The following is an 18,722-nucleotide window of genomic DNA, read 5'->3' as shown; positions in this document are numbered from 1 at the left end:
ATCTCTTGTATTTACTGTAAGACCATTCATAGACTTTATATGCTAATGTACAGTATGATTCTAAGACAAAGAATATAATATATTACTGCAAAATTTTCTGATTGTATCTGTCATTAAACCAGGTTGGTTACATCTCAGTCCTAAATATATTTCCTAAATATGGTCCCCCAAACTTGACTTAGATGAGCATCTTTACCTATATGACCAGATATCACGTCTACCCTCCAGGTTTGTTTTGTATGTCTTTTATATATTGCATAAATTTCTGTAAAAAGAGGTACTTGTCTCTTAAAGAGTTTTATAAGCCTTGAAACCATGCATGAATGGAAATCACCTTTTACCATTCCTTTCAAAACGATTAAAGATATACTATATCTCCACTTACTAGTAGTAATCTACAAATACAAAATACTTTCTCATTGGGCATACCTAGGTCATTATTAAATTATTACTATGCTTATAATAACATTAGGGATGGATTCTTCCTGAAGGCATTAAAAATTAAACTATCTGTAGAAATACTGTTTTTATGTAACACAGTTGAACAATTTTTTAAACAAATTTCCTTTGAAGTATCTTCAAAACCCTCAAATATATCTACATTATTTCAGAATTATCTTCAGCCAAATGCCTTTGCTCTCCGATCACATCATGAACTGTAGGAAAAGCAATAAGCCAGATTTAGTAATTCAGTTCATGGAGAATATCTAAGAAGACCCAAATTCATTGCCAGTTCAATTTATGATTTAAGAAGGTACAATATTGCCTAGTCTAAATCTCCAAGTGTCCTTCTTGATGCATACACAGTGATAAATAATGGTGGAAAAATAGAATTTAAATTCTAGGTGTACAGTTAAAAGGTTCAGAAAAGGGCCTCCTTAAATTTTATTAATACAAATATAAATAATGGCTTTCCTTTTATGCCTTGACTTTAGTGCAGGAGAATATTTTGTAACAAATAATTTTCCGTGATGTTTTACTGGCATTGATTTCATGGAAGATGGAGTGAATGATGGACTAAAAATTGAGATGAATAGTAAATATTTAAAGCTCAGAGAAAATAGTGGCCATGATATGACCTTGTATATAAGAAGCTACTGTCTAAAGAGGCCATTCATCATTTTCCTTTCATGATATGTTCCATTTACAACAAATATAAAATAAGCTAAATTAGTTGTCAAAGAAAAGTTTTAGAACAGACACTGAAAGAATTTTAGAGCAGGTCAATAATTCACTCAAGATATAGAGTCATTAGTAATAATCAATAGCTATCGAATGTCCACAAAATCTATGGCATTGGATGCAAAATTATAACGGGGAAGCTAACTGGTCAATGTTAGAGTTAGCAGAATTGTTTAGTTCACAATCTTTGAATTAATTATAAACCTCTCTGGAGCTTGAGGAAAGATCTAGATGAATTGCAGTGCTTCTCTGTTCTGACTCTACAATCCTTTTTTCTGTGATTGGTGATGTTAGCTTCTGCTATACTGTTTTCATTCCAAGTGGATAAGTCCTTTCTAATAAAAAATCCCCTTGCTTGTAGGGCATTTCTTCTCTAAGCACTCTCTGATTCTGCCAAAAGGAGTTAATGATGTTTTCTGCAGAAGCCATTTCCTCCTGAGTGCTGCCTGGGATGACCTTGAGAGTTATGTAGTCTTCGGATCACTTTAGAAACATATGACAAATTACAGAAAATCCAGTCGTACAGTAATGAAAATGCTGTTTTGTGGAATGATGCTGTAATAGGACCATCTCCTCTGTCCTTTCTCTCCACTAACTTCAGGGTTGGCCTCAGTTGTTACCATTCACATTTCCAACTTCATTTCTCCTTTGTCCATCTCATCTTGTCTTTGCCACACATTACATTACAAAACAAGACACTGCTGATGGTTGTTGGAGGCTCAGGCATAAGAATAGAAATATGCTCAGTGGGAAGGGTTTTGAAGTTATTTGAATTGGAAAAGTTGGAATTCTACTGCTAATCTCAGAAAACTGACTTTTAAATATTCATACTTTGAAAAATCAGCGAAAACTTAGTTTGGAGAGAATGAAGAGCTTGGATATCTTTGGGATTCTGTGCAGTGACGTTTTCTCTTGGGTTTTGGTTCAGACAGAAGTTCACTTCTTTCCTGAAAAAAAAAAAACCCACCATTAATTCCCTTATAATTGCATATATGCTTGAAAAAGATATGCTGCCAAAATGCATCTTTGTTTCAAAAAGGAGATAGACAATTAAAATCAAGGCAAAAAAAATGTAAAACTCTCTTATCTTTTGGAAAATTGACTAAGAAGATAAGAACTTGTTTAAAAAGCATTTTTAAAGACTTATAATTGATTCTGAATTTTAAATAAGTATTATTTAAACCAAAAATTGCAGTAAGCAAGCAAGCTAAGAATACTACATTGGTATAAAGTTATTTGGGGTTCCTTGGACAGCTAATAAAAAATCATGGAAAATCTGTTTTTGAGACATGTTTAGACATGTGAAGATGGTTTCTTTAAGACATGAAATTAACTAGATTCTCAAAAAAAATTCCAAATTGTTAAAAGGCATGTAATAATAGTAACTTAAATAATCTCTTGCATTCGGTTATAATACATAACAATCCAGTATTTTAAAAACAAAATAGAAACAGAAAGCTGTGAATAGAAAATCCGTATACCAGTTCTCAACATATACAAACTTCACTTTTTTAGACATTTGAAAATATAATAATAATTTTAATTTTTCAGTGATTTAAAAGATAATCCTAGAACTATATAGATACAGTGTAAAAACAATAGAAAAGCATCAAATGAAAATAACAATAGTCTGCAATAACATCACAAATTTGGATATTTTATTTAATTTCCTTCCACTCTGTATATAGTATTACTTATTTTTATCTCAAGACCAATATCATGAATAAACTATACAACATTTTTCTTATTTATTTTCTTTAAGAAATTATAAGATTTATTTTAATAATTGCATAGTATTTCTTAGTATGGATATACTCAATTCATTTATTTCCTCTAGAAATGAATATTTATATTGAGAATAAATAGCATTGGTTTATCTATGATTAAATCACTGAAAAATTAATTATACCTTAGTAATTTATTCTTGAAATTGGAACAAAGGATATAAACTCTTCTGTTCTTTATTCTGTTCTCTTTACATAGAGAATATTAATTACTGAAAGACCTTCAAAAGTCTATCTAATTCATGGAAGTTTATCAAGTGAATTACTCAGTTTTTCACCAAAGTTATTTTGTAAGACACCATTTCTCAATATTTTTATATACAAGACATTTTCTGTTATTTGCTCACTTTTAATATCTTTAAACTTTTATTAATAAAATATTTTTAATATTGTTAGAGAATAACAAATGAGACTAAATTCCCTTTTGAGTTACTACAGTTTAGTTTCATACACACACACACACACACACACACACACACACACACACACAAAAGTTTTCTTGAGCCAGAAACATCTAATGTATCTTTTAACAGTGATCTCTTTATTGGTGTAAACCCAAATTTGTGTACATTATAGCAAATATGTTGTAAGAGTAGGTAGCAAAACCTCTTCCTTTGTGATCCCTGAAGGACTATCTTCATTGCACTAAAACCTCTGGTGATGGATTTGGTGACCCACTCCAGGCAAAACATAACCCAAAGCTCACATCAATCAGATATCCACATTGAAAGGCCTTAATGCCAAAGTGTTATTTCTATTTGAATTTCGTGATATAAGTGCTTTTTCAAATAATCAAAAATTCCCAAGTTATCAGAAAAAAAGTATAATTCCTTAATTGAGAAGTGTTCATTATTTTGAGATAATTCCACCTTTTGGATCCTCATTTTATTTTAGATTCACCAAATTCTACAAGAATCTAAAGAAATCTATTATCAAGTAGATAACTAATGCTGGATTTTGGGGGGGGGTAATAAATGTTGTTTTCAAGCATAAATTACCTGAAAATTGTTTTGATTACCAATTCATTATGAGGATTATATTAAAAATTTAAAAAAATATTTTATAGAAGCTAAACATTAAAACTACATCTTCTTATTATATATCCATCCTAAAATTTTTAATGAATTTCTACCACCTTAATACTTTCTACAACTTCATCCAATGTTCAAATGCTTTCTAAAATTTAAAAGTACTCTATATTCTTCGATCTGAATGATAGATAAAACACATTACTCCAAAACTTTAGTTTCCACTACTGTTAAAATACACTGCAGGGACCCATGAAACTGCTGTCTACTATATAAATATATGCTGATGCTTTATGCATAATTGCTTCCACAGGGACACTAAATATATTCCATACATTGTAAGGCAATCATAAGTCAGAAGAGACATTGAGTGTCTAAATAATGTAAATGCTTGTCTTGAGTCATGGGGAAAAATCTTGGACCACTTTTTTTGTATCATTATTTCAACAGCTGCTGTCTTAATATGAGAAGCAAATAATTGGAGTTACATAAGCATGTCATGGTTATTTTGGAATCCAGTGCTCTGGTCCAGGGAAAATTGCTATGGGTTTCGTCTATTACTTATAGATTTCTCATAATACTGATGGAATTCTAGTGACCTGGGGGGCAATGATAGTCCCAGGGAAACATTTCTATCCTTAGAATTAGTGCTCTTTGAGTTATCAGCTCAACATACACATACCTCAGATTCAATGGAATGGATCTTCCACATCCCAAATCTCCACACATAAATGTCCCCATTTGACCTGCTGTATACCTTCTCCCCCAGGAACTTCTGAGGGTGTATATCAACAAAATATGTCTCTTATATAAACAAATGATCTTGACTAGACCCATATCCACAATCCCCAACAATTATTTAGGCAGAAAATTATATTTTAACACAGTAAAGTGTAGGAAATATTTTAAAAAGCTAATGATTATTTATAGGAAAAAAAACTTTGTTGATAAGAAGGAATAAAATGCAGTCAACATTTTTAGTTAATTTTTGTAGACATTTACTTGAAGGTTAAGAGTTATGTATGATATAGTATAAGTAAAATGGAGAAGCAAAATGGATTGGTTTTGTATCAACTTGCTCAGGAAACTATTGTTATGGTTTGGATAAGAGGTGCTCCTCAAAAACTTCTGTATCAATGCAAGAATGGTAGTAGGTGAGATCATTGGATTGTGAGAGCTTTAACATAATCAGTTGATCCTAATATAGAGCAAGTGATAACTGTAGGTAGGCAGGTGGGAGGCCGATGGAGGAGGTATGATCACTGGGGATGTACTATGGAAGGTTTCATCTTCCCTAAAGCTTTTTCCCTCTCTCTGCTTCCCAACTACTACCTCCTAAGCACCTTCCCTCCTCCATGCCCTTCTGCCATGATTTTCTGCCTCACTTGGGCTCAGAGCAACAGAGGTGGCTCACCATGGACTAAACCTCGGAACTGTGAGCTAAAAATAATCCTTTTCTTCCTCTAAGTTGTTCATGTTGGGGATTTTGGTCAGAGTGATCAAAAGCTAAAGCAATCATGAAATGTAAAGTGATATTTTACCACTAATTAACAGTTTTTTGCTCCAAACTATCTCATCTAAGAATTTGCAAGTTATACATTCACTTTGTATTTTAGTACTATCATCTGTAAAATGCAGGAAAGAACTTCTATAATATTAAGAGTTTACTTTTTACTTTGACTTTGATTCTTAGAGTTCATACTGATTACTTACTAATCTCTCATTCTGGAGCAACTATCTCATGAAGATAAAATTCACATTTTTTTAAGTAGGGTTAAAAAAATCATATTGTAGAAAGAATAGGAAAAAAATTAGGTCATACTTATTTTCTCTGAATATCTGTTACCCACAAGAGTCATTTCAATCTTGAGATAGTTCCAATTGACACTAACACAATGAGAGGATAACTAACGATTATAATTATAGAGTGATTTGCAGATTTAACCTAAATTATAGAATTCATTTCGTAAAAGCACTTTAATGTTACTCTTGACTGTTTACACTCAATATGACTGTTTTCTTCCTACCGTACACTGCATTAAGGGCCATGTGACTTTTCCGTAACTCCCACTACTCTGTTAAAAGTATGTCTTCACTCCTTGAGTCTAGGCCAAACCACATGACATTTTCTGGCCAATAATGTGTTAGCAGGCATGTTGTCACTATAAAAAATACTTGCATGAATGAAAGTACTTATGCAGTTAGATTCACTCTTGAACTTCTGCCATAGCCAAAAGATGGCCAAGCCTGGACTGGTCCACTGGGATAAGGGATATTAGAAAAAGAATTATCCAGTTGTATGCAGCCTTGGTAAGACAATCTTGTGGTGAACTCAGTACATGCATGATAAATCAGTTTTTCTTATCGTGTATTATTGAGGTTTGGGGTGATTTATTTGGCAGCCTTGGCATTCCAACACATCTAGTGCAGTGTGTATTTTTTTCCCATGACTCAAGACAGTCTATGGCTTAGATACACAGTTAGAAACGTGTGTCAGTCATGTCTTCCTGCCTTGAAAAGCAGCTGAACTTGGAAACTGTACAATGTCAAGAATGCAATGAATAGGTCTCCTTTCCAGGACACAGGTGGCATATTGGAGCAATAACCTTAGGGAATCTAGAGATCCAACACAACACACAGGCTTTATTGTGAATTGAACTGACTCATAGACAGAATTAAGCATTGTCTATCACCTGCTTGTTTTTATTTCTATTAATCTTGCTAATATTTCATATATTCTATTTCAGTTTTTATTATATACTATCAATAATTCTCTCCTAATTCAGTATGTCCTTCTGTTTTATTTAATTTTAAAGATTTTTTTTCTTCTTATGGCATATTCTTTTCCACCTAAGTTTATTGATTATTTTTCCTTGGATTGTTCATAAACACTGTCTAGTGAGAAAAGAGATTCCATTAACAGATTCCACCATTTTCCAACACCTTAAGCTGATATTTGATATTTTGAAAAATGCTTAATTTGATAATCAATTTATCTTGGTTATACTGTATTCATATGTGGAAGATACATCCCACACTAAACACAAAGAATGATGTCATTTTTATCTGTTCTAGTAAGTACAGGATAATTAATACCCAGTAATAGACACATCCAAAATTACATTAATTACATTATTAAAGCTTTTAATTACTGTCCAATCTCCGACCCCCATTTATAAAACAAACTGAAAGGATTCCCCAGCTCACTCTCTCTTGCTAGTATTTATTTCCCTGGAAGATTTATCAAACGCCATGAAAGCTATGAATTGGAATTAACTTGAGCTTTGTTTTCTTAGTTGATTTCCCCTCCCTATTCTACCCATAAAATCTTAATAGCAAAATAATTAGATTCATTATTTCTAGCTACCTCTCTCTCATTTTCTGGTCTTGTAATGAGATCAGGATGCAACCAAAGGAATCAAAGGCACATAGCTATGGATCACCTTTTGCTCGATCTCTTTAAAAAAAGAAAAATAACCTCACTCACAAGTTTTCTTTGTTATTATAGTAATCAAGCTCAAATTACTGTGGCATTGCTGCATGCATCACTTGGGAAAGAAAACAAATACTCTCTGTAAGATTTACATGACTTGTTCTAGAAGGAAAAACAGAATTTATATTTAAATGAAGTGATCATTAGCATAAGAGATTCTGATGGCAGCCAGGCATGCAGCAAGTTTTTGAAGAGTAGAAATGCCTGTGGAGTTCTAGTTTCTAACTTGCTATTAAGGCACTTGAGGCTGTATTGTTCAGCTTTGCATTACTATAAGAAAACACCTGAGATAATTAAACTTATGAAGATAAATGGTTTATTTGTATTCATGTTCAGGAGTTTCTAGACAGAATCTATAGATTCAGGGTTAGTGGGAAGGGAGATAAAGCTTCAGGCCTCTGACAAGGCAGCACAGGGATTTGTAGCAGAACAAAAGTGCTACATTATCAGTCAGAAAGTAAAAAGGAGAAGGAAGAGACTTGATTCTTATAACCCTCATTGAGGGTATACCCCCAGTCACCAACAGCCTCTCCCTTCCTAAAGGTTCCAACTCCCAGTGGCACCATCATGGGGACCGAGCCTTTAATACATGAAGATTTAGGGGACAATTATGCAAGCCACAGCAGAGTCTCTGACTACAAAATAACAAACTGACCAGAAGAAACAATGGTTAATCCATCATTTTTGTAATGTTCATATAAAAAGTAAGATGCAGTAGAAAAACTTACTCGTTGTGGAGAACTCTTGCAATTATTAGGTATGACAATGAATGTGTCCTCATATATCAAAAGGAAAAAAAAATAGGATGATATTTAGATTTATTCCAGAACTCAAATCCTGAATTTCTATAATCACAAAAGACCGACTGAGCTGAGAATTTGTCTTTCTTGAAGGGGTGATTGCAACTCCATTTTTGAGAAGGGTCTCCTATTGTTCAGCTTTTCCTCCTAACACGTGATAGGATCCATTCTGTGAGACGAGGGATTTGCTGTGACAAAAATGTCAGAGTGAAGTTGATCAAATTATGTTATGTTCATGCATTTATATGGCATGAGGAAACCCTCCCTTCCATATAATCTATACCATTGATTAAAAAAAATAGTCAGATTTTACAAAAGCCATAGTCTATACCTAATTGCCTGATTTTATATCCAGGCTTTGCCACACGTTGCTGGGGACTTTAGAAAGATATTTAGCTGGTCTGTCCCTTAGTTTTTGTCAAAAGTCATGGGAAGATTAACAGAACCTAATTTCAAAGGTCTCTCCACATTTTGTTATTAATCTATTTAGTTCCAAGTTTTCAGTTCTATGAATATTTCATAGGTGTATTAAAAAGGGAAGGAAATACTAATCTGAAGTTAATATACCCTTTAAATATCATCAAGAACAGACATACAGATTTTCCTATAGATAAGACATAGGGACAACATAATATCTTTTATATATATATAAGCCTCTCAATAGGACATGGGGCAAATAAGTCATCGTTTATACACTACATTATGTCCAAAGAAGTGACTTCCATTATTTGTTTAAAAATTAATTTTGGTGGAAAGGAGCAAAATATTTTTCTTTAGTTGTTTTTTTTCCCCTGCTGGGACTGAAAGACCTGACAAGAACAATTTCAGAGAGAAAGTTTAATTTGGAGCTCACGGTTTCACAGGTCCAAGTCCATAGACAGCAGACTCCATTTCTTGGGGCCTGGGGTGAGGCAGGACATCATGGCAGAAGTGTGTGGCAGAGGAAAGCAATGCAGGACATTGCACCAGGAAGCAGAGAGAGAAAGAGCTCTTCTCACCAAGACAAAAATATAAATCCCAAAGGGATATATCCCCAGGGACCCACCTCCTCCAGCCACACTCTACCTACCTACAGGTACCACCAAGTTAAGCCCTATCAGGGGATCAATACACTGATTAGGTTAAAACTCTCATAACTAATTTCAAATCTAATTTTTCTTCCATTGTTTCACACGTAAGATTTTGGGGAACACCTCACATCTAAACCACAGCATACTCCAAACAAAAGGTTGTATTATATTTTGACAATAGATTACTGGTATGGCTTGTGACTTATTTTGACACTGTCATCGTTCTTGCTCTTTGAGAATAACATTGCTTCCCATATTAAGTCTGAAATCATTGTAGACAGTAGTAGGTCTGGGAGTATTGCATTCTTTCTCCTAATGGGCTCGCATTGCATCTTTTTAGCTATGCTCAGTTGATGTCTCTTTTGAAATCCAACAAATTTATCTTTCTTGTCTTTGTTCATGAATCTGTTAATAATCCATGTTAATAATCCATGATATGCCTATAAATGATTTGTGCATACAAATGTCAATACCATTTTTTTTTTTACTCTCACAGAAGTGGAATAGTTAGAGACTTACCAATCACGTTTATGCACACCACAATTGAAGTTGCTATAGGTACCCACTACCTTTGGTTCAGAAACAACGACTTCACTTTCTTTTTTCCATCATTGAACTTTGCCAAGCAGTTCCTCTGTGTTGTTCATTCCAACAATGGCTCATTTCGTTTCTGGCCATTTTAAGATAATTTCCTTGGTTATATCAATCTCTAATCATATAACAATCTTGCTTCTTTTCTTGCCGATGTTGACAGTTTTAGAACTCTCTTGTTTAGTCTGTCTTCTCTCTTGGTGCCTGTAGTTTGGAATCCAATATTTCAAAGGTGTACCAATAAGCTTTCATTTACGAATAGATTGCCAAAAAAAACTAGAGTATAATCATGGATTTTATAACACTTCAAACATTTGTAGAACTATGACTACCATGCGAAAGATCGTCCTGGGATTCTTTTTGAGCACTTTTTCCATAATATAAGTCAAAGTTTTATAGCAATATCTTGATAATTTGGGCAGGGCTTAGAATTTATAACCAAATTTTATAAATTAATTCAGTGAACTGTGCATATAACATCTGATAATTATTTAAAATATTTTAAATAATTATCAAAGACACAAACATTTATCAAAGACACAAAAATTTTACCTCAAATTTTACTTTTCTTAAGCATTAAGTATAGTTTTTTTTTCTGGTTTATTCTTTAGTGTATAGAAACACAGGTTTCAAATTATGAACAAATGACCACAGTAGCAACATGTTAGAATTTGTCAGGCATCAATACAGTGTACTATGTCACTATGTAGTACACATTGTCCCTTGTGTCCTATTCATAGGACAGCTATTTTTGAACATTGATAATTTGAAATACAGTGCATTCCTCAAAATGAAACGACAATATAGTTACAGAAAATACTTCAGTGAAGGCATTTCTTCCATTACATATCAGTGATGTGTCTAATATTTTATTGAATTGAATTTTCAGTAGGACTGACTTTTGTAGAAAAGTTTATGCCATTCTCACAGTGTATTTACAAGTATTTTAAAACACTCTAATCCTTCATTTATTACTTTTTTCCAAGATAATAAACCTCTAAAGCATAATAATTATTTCTATGTTGCCATATGTGGTACATTTTTTGCTTAACTTAAGTTTTAATAGGTGCCCCCACATAAAGGATGATGGGAAAAAAAGGGATTTAATGCATAGAGAAGGTTGATCTGAGATCTTGGCATCTAGTAAGTGCTCTATAAATAGAAATAAAAGTTATTCTCAGCACAAAGGCTGCACTAAAATGGAGCTTTCTGTTAAAGGAAGCCTTTCTTAACAACCAAATAAACTTTGGGTGACTATTGCTAACTTTTCCAAACTATTCTAACTGACTCATTCCTCACTATAAAAACAATTAAATTTCTCTTTTTCTCTATATATGAGTACTTTACACAGGAGAGTTTGAAATGTGCAACACTTTTGTTACGACAATCGAGTATGTGACTTTTCTCCCTACCTTCACAAATGCCAAAAAGGAATTCTAGAGCTTGAAGTTTATGATGATGATGAGGAGGAGGAGGAGGAAGAGGAGGAGGAAGAGGACGAGGAGATTAGTTTTTACTTTGATATCCCTTTATTTTTACAAATCTTTACTCTAAAATATCTATTAAAACTGGTTTTATAATTTCAAGGTGCTCAATATTATTTATCATCATGAAGCTGCAAAGCAAAACTGAGCTATTGCTAATACTATTACACTGGATCAAATCAAATAATCTATAGAACATGTGAACAATTAAAGTTCTTTTTTTTGCTGGTGGGATTGATTTAAAAATAGTGCAATCATTTTAGAAGATCATAAGTTTGGCAATTTATTGTTTTTTTTAAGTGTCTTCATTTTATTTTTTTAGCGATGGGCTTTCATTATATTGACCAAGCTGTTCTAGAGGTCCTGGGCTCAAGAGATCCTCCATTTCATCTTCCCAAGGTTGGGGATAAGAGTAGGTCAGAATAGGTAAACCGAGGATTGTTTTATGGCAGCAAAACCTTCCTTTTCATATAATGTTGAGTTGGTGGGTAGGTGATATGGTATTATAGGTGTGCACCATTATGCCCAGATTACTTTGGCAGTTTGACAAACCTACATAATGTTACTGTACAATCAAGCAGTTGTGCTCCTGCTATTTAATAAATCCAGTTGAAAATTTATGCACATACAATAACCTACATGTGAATGTTTATTTGAACACACTCTGTTTACCTATTCAGACTTACTCTTACCCCCAAGCTTGGGAGGATGAAGTAGGAGGATCTCTTGAGCCCAGGAGCTCTAGATCAGCTTGGTCAATTGTCATTCATACTGACCAAACAACAACAACAACAACAAGAAAAATAAAAACTAGAACAACAAAGATTTCCTCCAATAAGTAAATGGATAAACAAAGTATAGTATGTTCAGGCAATGGGATATTATTCAGTGATAAAAAAAGTAAGTTATCAAGTCATAAAAAAAGAAAGAATCTTACATGAGCACTGATTGCTAAGTGAAAGTAAAGAGCACACTGGTAAGTGAAAGTAAAGAGTACATATTATAGCATTCTAACTATTTGTCACCCCCACAAAAAAGACAAAAGTCTCAGACAGCAAAATGATTGCCAGAGGTTGGGTTTAAGAGTAGGTATGAATAGGTAAATATAAGATTGTTCTATGGCAGCAAAACCTTTCTTTTCATATAATGATGAATTGATGGGTAGGTGATATAATGTCTTTGTCAAAATACATTAAACTTGACAGCACAAGATAGAAACCTTAATATTGAAATTAAAAAAAATCAATTCGGAGGTCAGGAAATCATAGGAAGGAACAATGACATTCAAGATCATCTAATTGCATTGCAAATATCTGAAACAAATATAAGGAAGGGAATGGGAGGAGATACTGACTTAGGTAACTTTGTAAATGATGAAAGTCTATATGCAGAGCATTGCTGCACATAAGCACTGTATTCTGTTTGATAAAGTTATATCTCAGAGGGTATCAGTTAAGAATTCTGAGACTATTGAATAAATGCACTGGAACTGAACAACTGAGTAACGAATGGCCAATGTGGGAATCAGATTTCTTCTCATTGCTAGAGTGGGAGTTTACAGATAAAGAAGAGAAGCAAACTAACACCATCTGTGAGATAATAAATTCAAGTTGGAGACATCATTACAAAGTTCAACTTAGCTTAATATATATGCAAACAATTACATATAGAAGTAGTTATATATACGTGTATTGTGAACCAAGGAAATCACAAATGTGGATAAAATAAAAGTTTTATTTGGACACAAGGCACATTTGCAAATCAGGAAAACAGTTTTAGCTAGTGACTGAGCGCTCCAAAATAGGAAGATGATGGAATTTTTACAAGTGAGAATATGCAGGGGAGATAAAGAGGAATGAAGCAAGTTCAGTGATTGAAATATTATGCAAATTAGGGTGGTTGTAAATTTTTGTAAGTCCATTGGGATGTCTGTGTCAGGAAGCAAATTGCTCACTCAGATTATCTCCCAAGCCTTGCAAGTTATTGTTAGATTATAGAAAATTGTTCTCTCCAGCAGATTCAGTTGTCAACAAGGCTTCCTGGCATCCTGACCCCAACAGAAAATCTAAGAGTCTCAGAAAAAGGATGATTGCTCTTTTTGATCATTCCTCAACAGTTTTGATTTCATAGAAGGAACCAAGTATGGTGGACACAGAAATCCTCTGTACTCTCTTCTCTAGTTTGCTGCAAACCTAAAAGGATTATAATAAGTAAAGTTGAGTTCACAAAATAACATATTGCTCTCCGTTTTTCATATTGCCTTCACATTTGTTTGTAAGCGGTCCTCCTTCCTCTCCTCCTCTTGATAATGACACTTCCACTTTTCCTCTTTCTTCAATCTTATTTCTAAAGAGAAGCATTTATTGACTTATTTCCATCGATACAAAATAGAATGAGTATCATAAACATGGCATAGTTTACTTATCGACTCATTGTTTATAAATTCCATGAAACATAACACCATTGTTTGTTGTGTTCACTTCTGGTTGGTTCCCCAGTGCTTGTAAATATTGTCAGATAAACAAGCATATTTTAGTATGAAATTTCCCCATATATCACATAGTTCTTTGTTTTTTTCTGAAATTTAAATTTAACCAAATGTTCTAGATTTTCATTTATGGTTTGTTTGATTTTTTTGGTTTTTGTAAAATCTGTCAACCCTACTTGTAACTCTCATATTTTAGGAGAACCACTTTATGAAAAATGCAATGTTTACAAATTAAAATTTTTGTATCTAGCCCCAAAATGGGCCTGTGCAGATGAGGATCCTCAAGCTTAAGTTTCGCTAGCTTCATTATCAACTGCATATAGCTATAGTTTTTGGTTTCATGTGAAGTTTAAGAAATTCAGATAGTAATCATCTGAACATCTCCTCTGGATGCCATTGACTTTGACAAAAAATTTCTAAGGAGATTTAGAGGGTCAATCTTTGTTATTGTTTAGGGACTTTGGTTTTGACATGTTATAAAGTAAGTTCAGTAGCTTTTCCTACAGGGTGTGTTATCTTTTTGACGACTACCTAATTTCATTAATGTGAATGACAACTGTATGCCACATCATCAGGAGGTAGAACTTCTTTAGAGATCTAAGTAATATTAACTAGACACAGGTTAGAGAGTAGAATCAAATTGTGATAACACAGGTACAAATCAAATTTTCAAACATTGAGGAACAAAAAGTTTACTCTCTGGAACTTCAAAATAAACACTGTATGCAAATCAATACAGAAGCAAATCATTTCCAAAACCATCCTTGACAAATATGAAAACTCAGTATTCCTGGGAACAAATCATAGCTCCCATTTTTCAGAGATAGGGAGTTAGGCTCAGGATGGCAGCAAAATTCAACAAAGCTAGAATGGAGAACAACCCTAGGTAACAAAGATGGGGCCTCCCAGATTCAGATCTCAGGGAGCAGACATCCTCAGAGGAAGGCCACCTCTTCCTCTTAGCTTTAAGCCCTTTTCTTGGGACAGCTTTACCTCTTTTACTAAACCTTGTGTCTCTGACTACCACACACCTAACAGTCCAGAATTATAAATTTGAACACAACATTTTTTCCTTTTCACTCCCTGCTTTCCCCATCTCTTCTTTCTGCATCCTCTTGTATCTTCTTCCTTTTTCCATTGTGATTTTGGACTTCTCTGCACCTTCCACAAGCCATCTATGACTTTCTTTCCTTTCTTCTATTTTAACCCATTAGGACTGATGGAGGAATAACTGAAGTTGGAGGTCATGAAAAATGCCTCCATTTCCCACAGCCCCTGATTCATTGACCTGTTGCTAGTTCATCCTTCAGATTTATTACTGAGGGTTTGTGTTTGGTTGGAATTTTTAGTCATTCATTTAGTAAAATTCCATGAAACGTAAGAAATCAAGATCTAAAAAAATTCAACTCCAATGAGGAAAACCATGAGGAGAAACACAATACTTAAGAACGAACAGGACATTTTTTAAAATTCTGCACCTGTAAGAAGTGTGAAGGTAAGATGATTATGGCTGCTGTACCTTGGAATAGTCAGGTGACATCGAGGCCACAATAGGTTACACTGACATTCCACCGACCAGCAAATCTGGGTAGTTTATCTTTTCAGCTCTAGGAGTGCAAAATTATCCTTTACTTCTCCCTCCTCACCTGATCTCCTCTTTGAGTTCACAAATTTGATAACCATCCCTCATTTTAGCAATCTTAGTGCAGGCATCCTCAAGGCAGTCAGCATAAGTACTGCACAGTTCAATGTCAAATTTAAAGCCAACTACAGCCAAATATCTACCAACGGCACAGAAATGGATTCTTGCTCAGTTTTCTCCCTCACATGTATATTTTTCTTCCTTTGTCCAGTGAAAAACAACACAATACATTTTATTTTATTTTTATGCCTTTATTTTTATTAATTTATTTTTATGTGGTGTTGAGAATCGAACCCAGTGCATCACATGTGCTAGGCAAGCGCTCTACCGCTGAGCCACAACCCCAGCCCCAACAACACAATATATTTTAAATAAACAATTTTAAAAAATCATGGACCTTGAAGCAGGTAGTTCTGGGTTTGTATAATTTCTCCAATAATTAACTAATCAAATTTCCAGAAAACCACTTATTTTCAGTAGCTCTGTCTCAGTTCCTTTTGCATGTTTTCAAAAGAAGTGTCCAGCACTAAGCTGATATTTGAAAGCAATGGATATGTTCACTCTCTCTTAACAATCTTTTTGATAATTTTCCTTTAATCTGTTTTATATTTCATTTCTAGTGTTCTTATCCCTCACTGGGAACAGCTTAACTTTCCCAGACTTTGATAAAATACAGCATGAGAAAAAGAGAATTGTGCCACAAACTGTGTTATTTGGATATAATAAGAAATACATATTTTATCTTCATCCTCAGTTTTCAATACCAGAGTCTTTAAAAACTCTTTGAATTTCTTGAGTGATAGGGATAAGAGGAATTTATTTTGTTATTTATAATAATCCCCTTTTAAATCCCCAAGTTTATATTTAAAAGATGACTCTTGGTGGTTCCTAAATAGCTTCAGGATGCTTGTAGGTTGCCAGAGACACCCATCACCTGATAAGTCTATAGGAATCATCAGTTCCATAGTAAGAAAGGAGGAGAGAAATGCTGAAGACTGAGTTAATCACCAAAGGCCAATGTTTTAATCAATTGCGCCCAAGTGATGAAACCTCTTGGAAACCCTAAATGTAAGGGTTCAGAGAGCTCCTGTGTTGCTGGATATATCAAGATGGTGGGCAGTGGCTTACCGGAGAGAACAGGAAGTCTATTCTGTGGGCCCCACAGCTTGCAATGGGCATGTCTTCCTTTCGCCTATCCTTGAGTGGCATACTTCCTTACAAAGTGGCAAATCCATGGAAAAACAACACAATGCATTTTATTTTATTTTTATACCTTTATTTTTTATTAATTCATTTTTATGTGGTGTTGAGGATAGAACCCATTCTTTCTTACAAAGTGGATTCGCCACTTTGTAAGAAGTGTCTTCCTTGGGTTCTGCAAGTTGTTCTCATAAATCATCAAACCTGAGGCTAGCTGGTGAGAATTACCACCAGGGGGTCAGGAAGATGATAATTCAGAGTGCCCACGAATTCTGAAGAGGGGAGGTTCTGTGGGGCTGAGCCCTTCATTTGCGAAGTCTTACTCTGAGTGAAGAGAGTGTCAGAATCAAGTGAAATCATAGACACCCAGGTGTGCAGTCTGAAGAGTTGGAAAATGGTTTGGTGTAACCAGACCCATTCATTTGGTATCAGAATTGTCATGAGTAAAAACCTCATAGACTGTCCAAAGAGGACTTTCTCACAGCCTTCAGCCTGCCACACTAGATCCCCTCTCAGTTCTTCTGTGAGTTCTAACTGTACTACTCACTCTACTGTTTTCTAAAACCTCTCACACAGTCACCCCTCTGGGGAGCCTGATCTGACAGGTTTGAAACTGAGATAATAAAAGTTTAATTATTATCAGTGATCATGGTATTTAATAATTGTGTTCTCACAGGGAACAATTTCTGAGAGAAATCATCTTCCTTCATTACAATATGTGAATGATGATACTAATAAAACCTCACATGAGAAATTTTAAAACTCTAAGCTAAAACTTTCCTCAATAAATGTTTATTATATTTACATAAGTCACAGGAGCCCTTTGTGAGGGCCAGAAGATAATAACAGATTTTGGATTTTCTTTGGTTTTTAAAGGTCACAAAGTATATTGTGCCTTCAAGGGGTCATGGAAATGGGATTTATCAGGCTGTGAAGTTGAAGGAGGAGAAACTTGGACACCAAAGTATTGAATATGGAAAACAATTTGTCTACAGTCTCTGGATATTTTGCAGATTAAAAGGTATTGATCATTTTCCTTCATTCATTAGTGCAGCTTGTAGCCATATATGGTAAGCTTTGACTCACCTAGTTTATCCTGAAGATGAAAAGTGTCAGCCAATAAGGTTGTCAGTAAACCAGACTACTATATCAGAAAAAAATGGTAATGCTAATATTTTCTTTAGTAATTAAGATCCAATTTTATTTTTCTAGTTCAATCTAAAATTCTTTTATCTTCTTTTTCTTTTTTTTTTTAGTACCAGAGTTTGAATCAAGAGGTGCTTAACCACTGACCCACATTCCCAACCCTATTTATTTATTAATTTATTTATTTTATTATTTGATTTAATTTTGAGACATGGTCTCCCTAAATTGCTTAGGGCCTCATTAAATTGCTGAGGCTGGCTTTGAACTTATAATCCTCCTGCCTGAATTTCCTGAGTTACTGGGATTACAGACATGTGCCACCATGCCCGGCTTAATCTAGAATGCTTGTAACAATGAAAACTGTAATATGTGGGGGTGATTCTAAGTGAAAGTTGATGTAATGTGGGGGGGGGCACATGCAAATGTGTATGTGCACGAATTTAAACTCCCCTTGTAAGGTAGCATTTCAAAGTTTAGTTGGACCTTTGCAGCATGTTCCTATGATCCTTGATTTGTGAACTGCATTATATCATGGGTCACAGAAGCACAGAGTTTTAGTTAAGATTAAATTATATATGAGGAAAACACAATGTGAAGCCTTTACACTTAGGTCTATGAGAGAAAAAAGTACCACACTTTTCAGGTATCATCACATAGTCCTTATTTATTTCTTTCTCTCTTCAAACCGAGACAAGTAATGAAACACAGTTGACAGAATGACAAGGGGACAATAAATATTCTCTGATCTTGGGAAATCAAGCTCTGCCCTGAGGTGTCATGCTTGAGAACTAAAGTGCTCCTTCTTAAGTGGAAA

This window comes from Ictidomys tridecemlineatus, chromosome 5, assembly GCF_052094955.1.
Source record: "Ictidomys tridecemlineatus isolate mIctTri1 chromosome 5, mIctTri1.hap1, whole genome shotgun sequence".
Classification (NCBI taxonomy): domain Eukaryota; kingdom Metazoa; phylum Chordata; class Mammalia; order Rodentia; family Sciuridae; genus Ictidomys; species Ictidomys tridecemlineatus.
Note: the sequence above shows the minus strand (reverse complement) of the source record.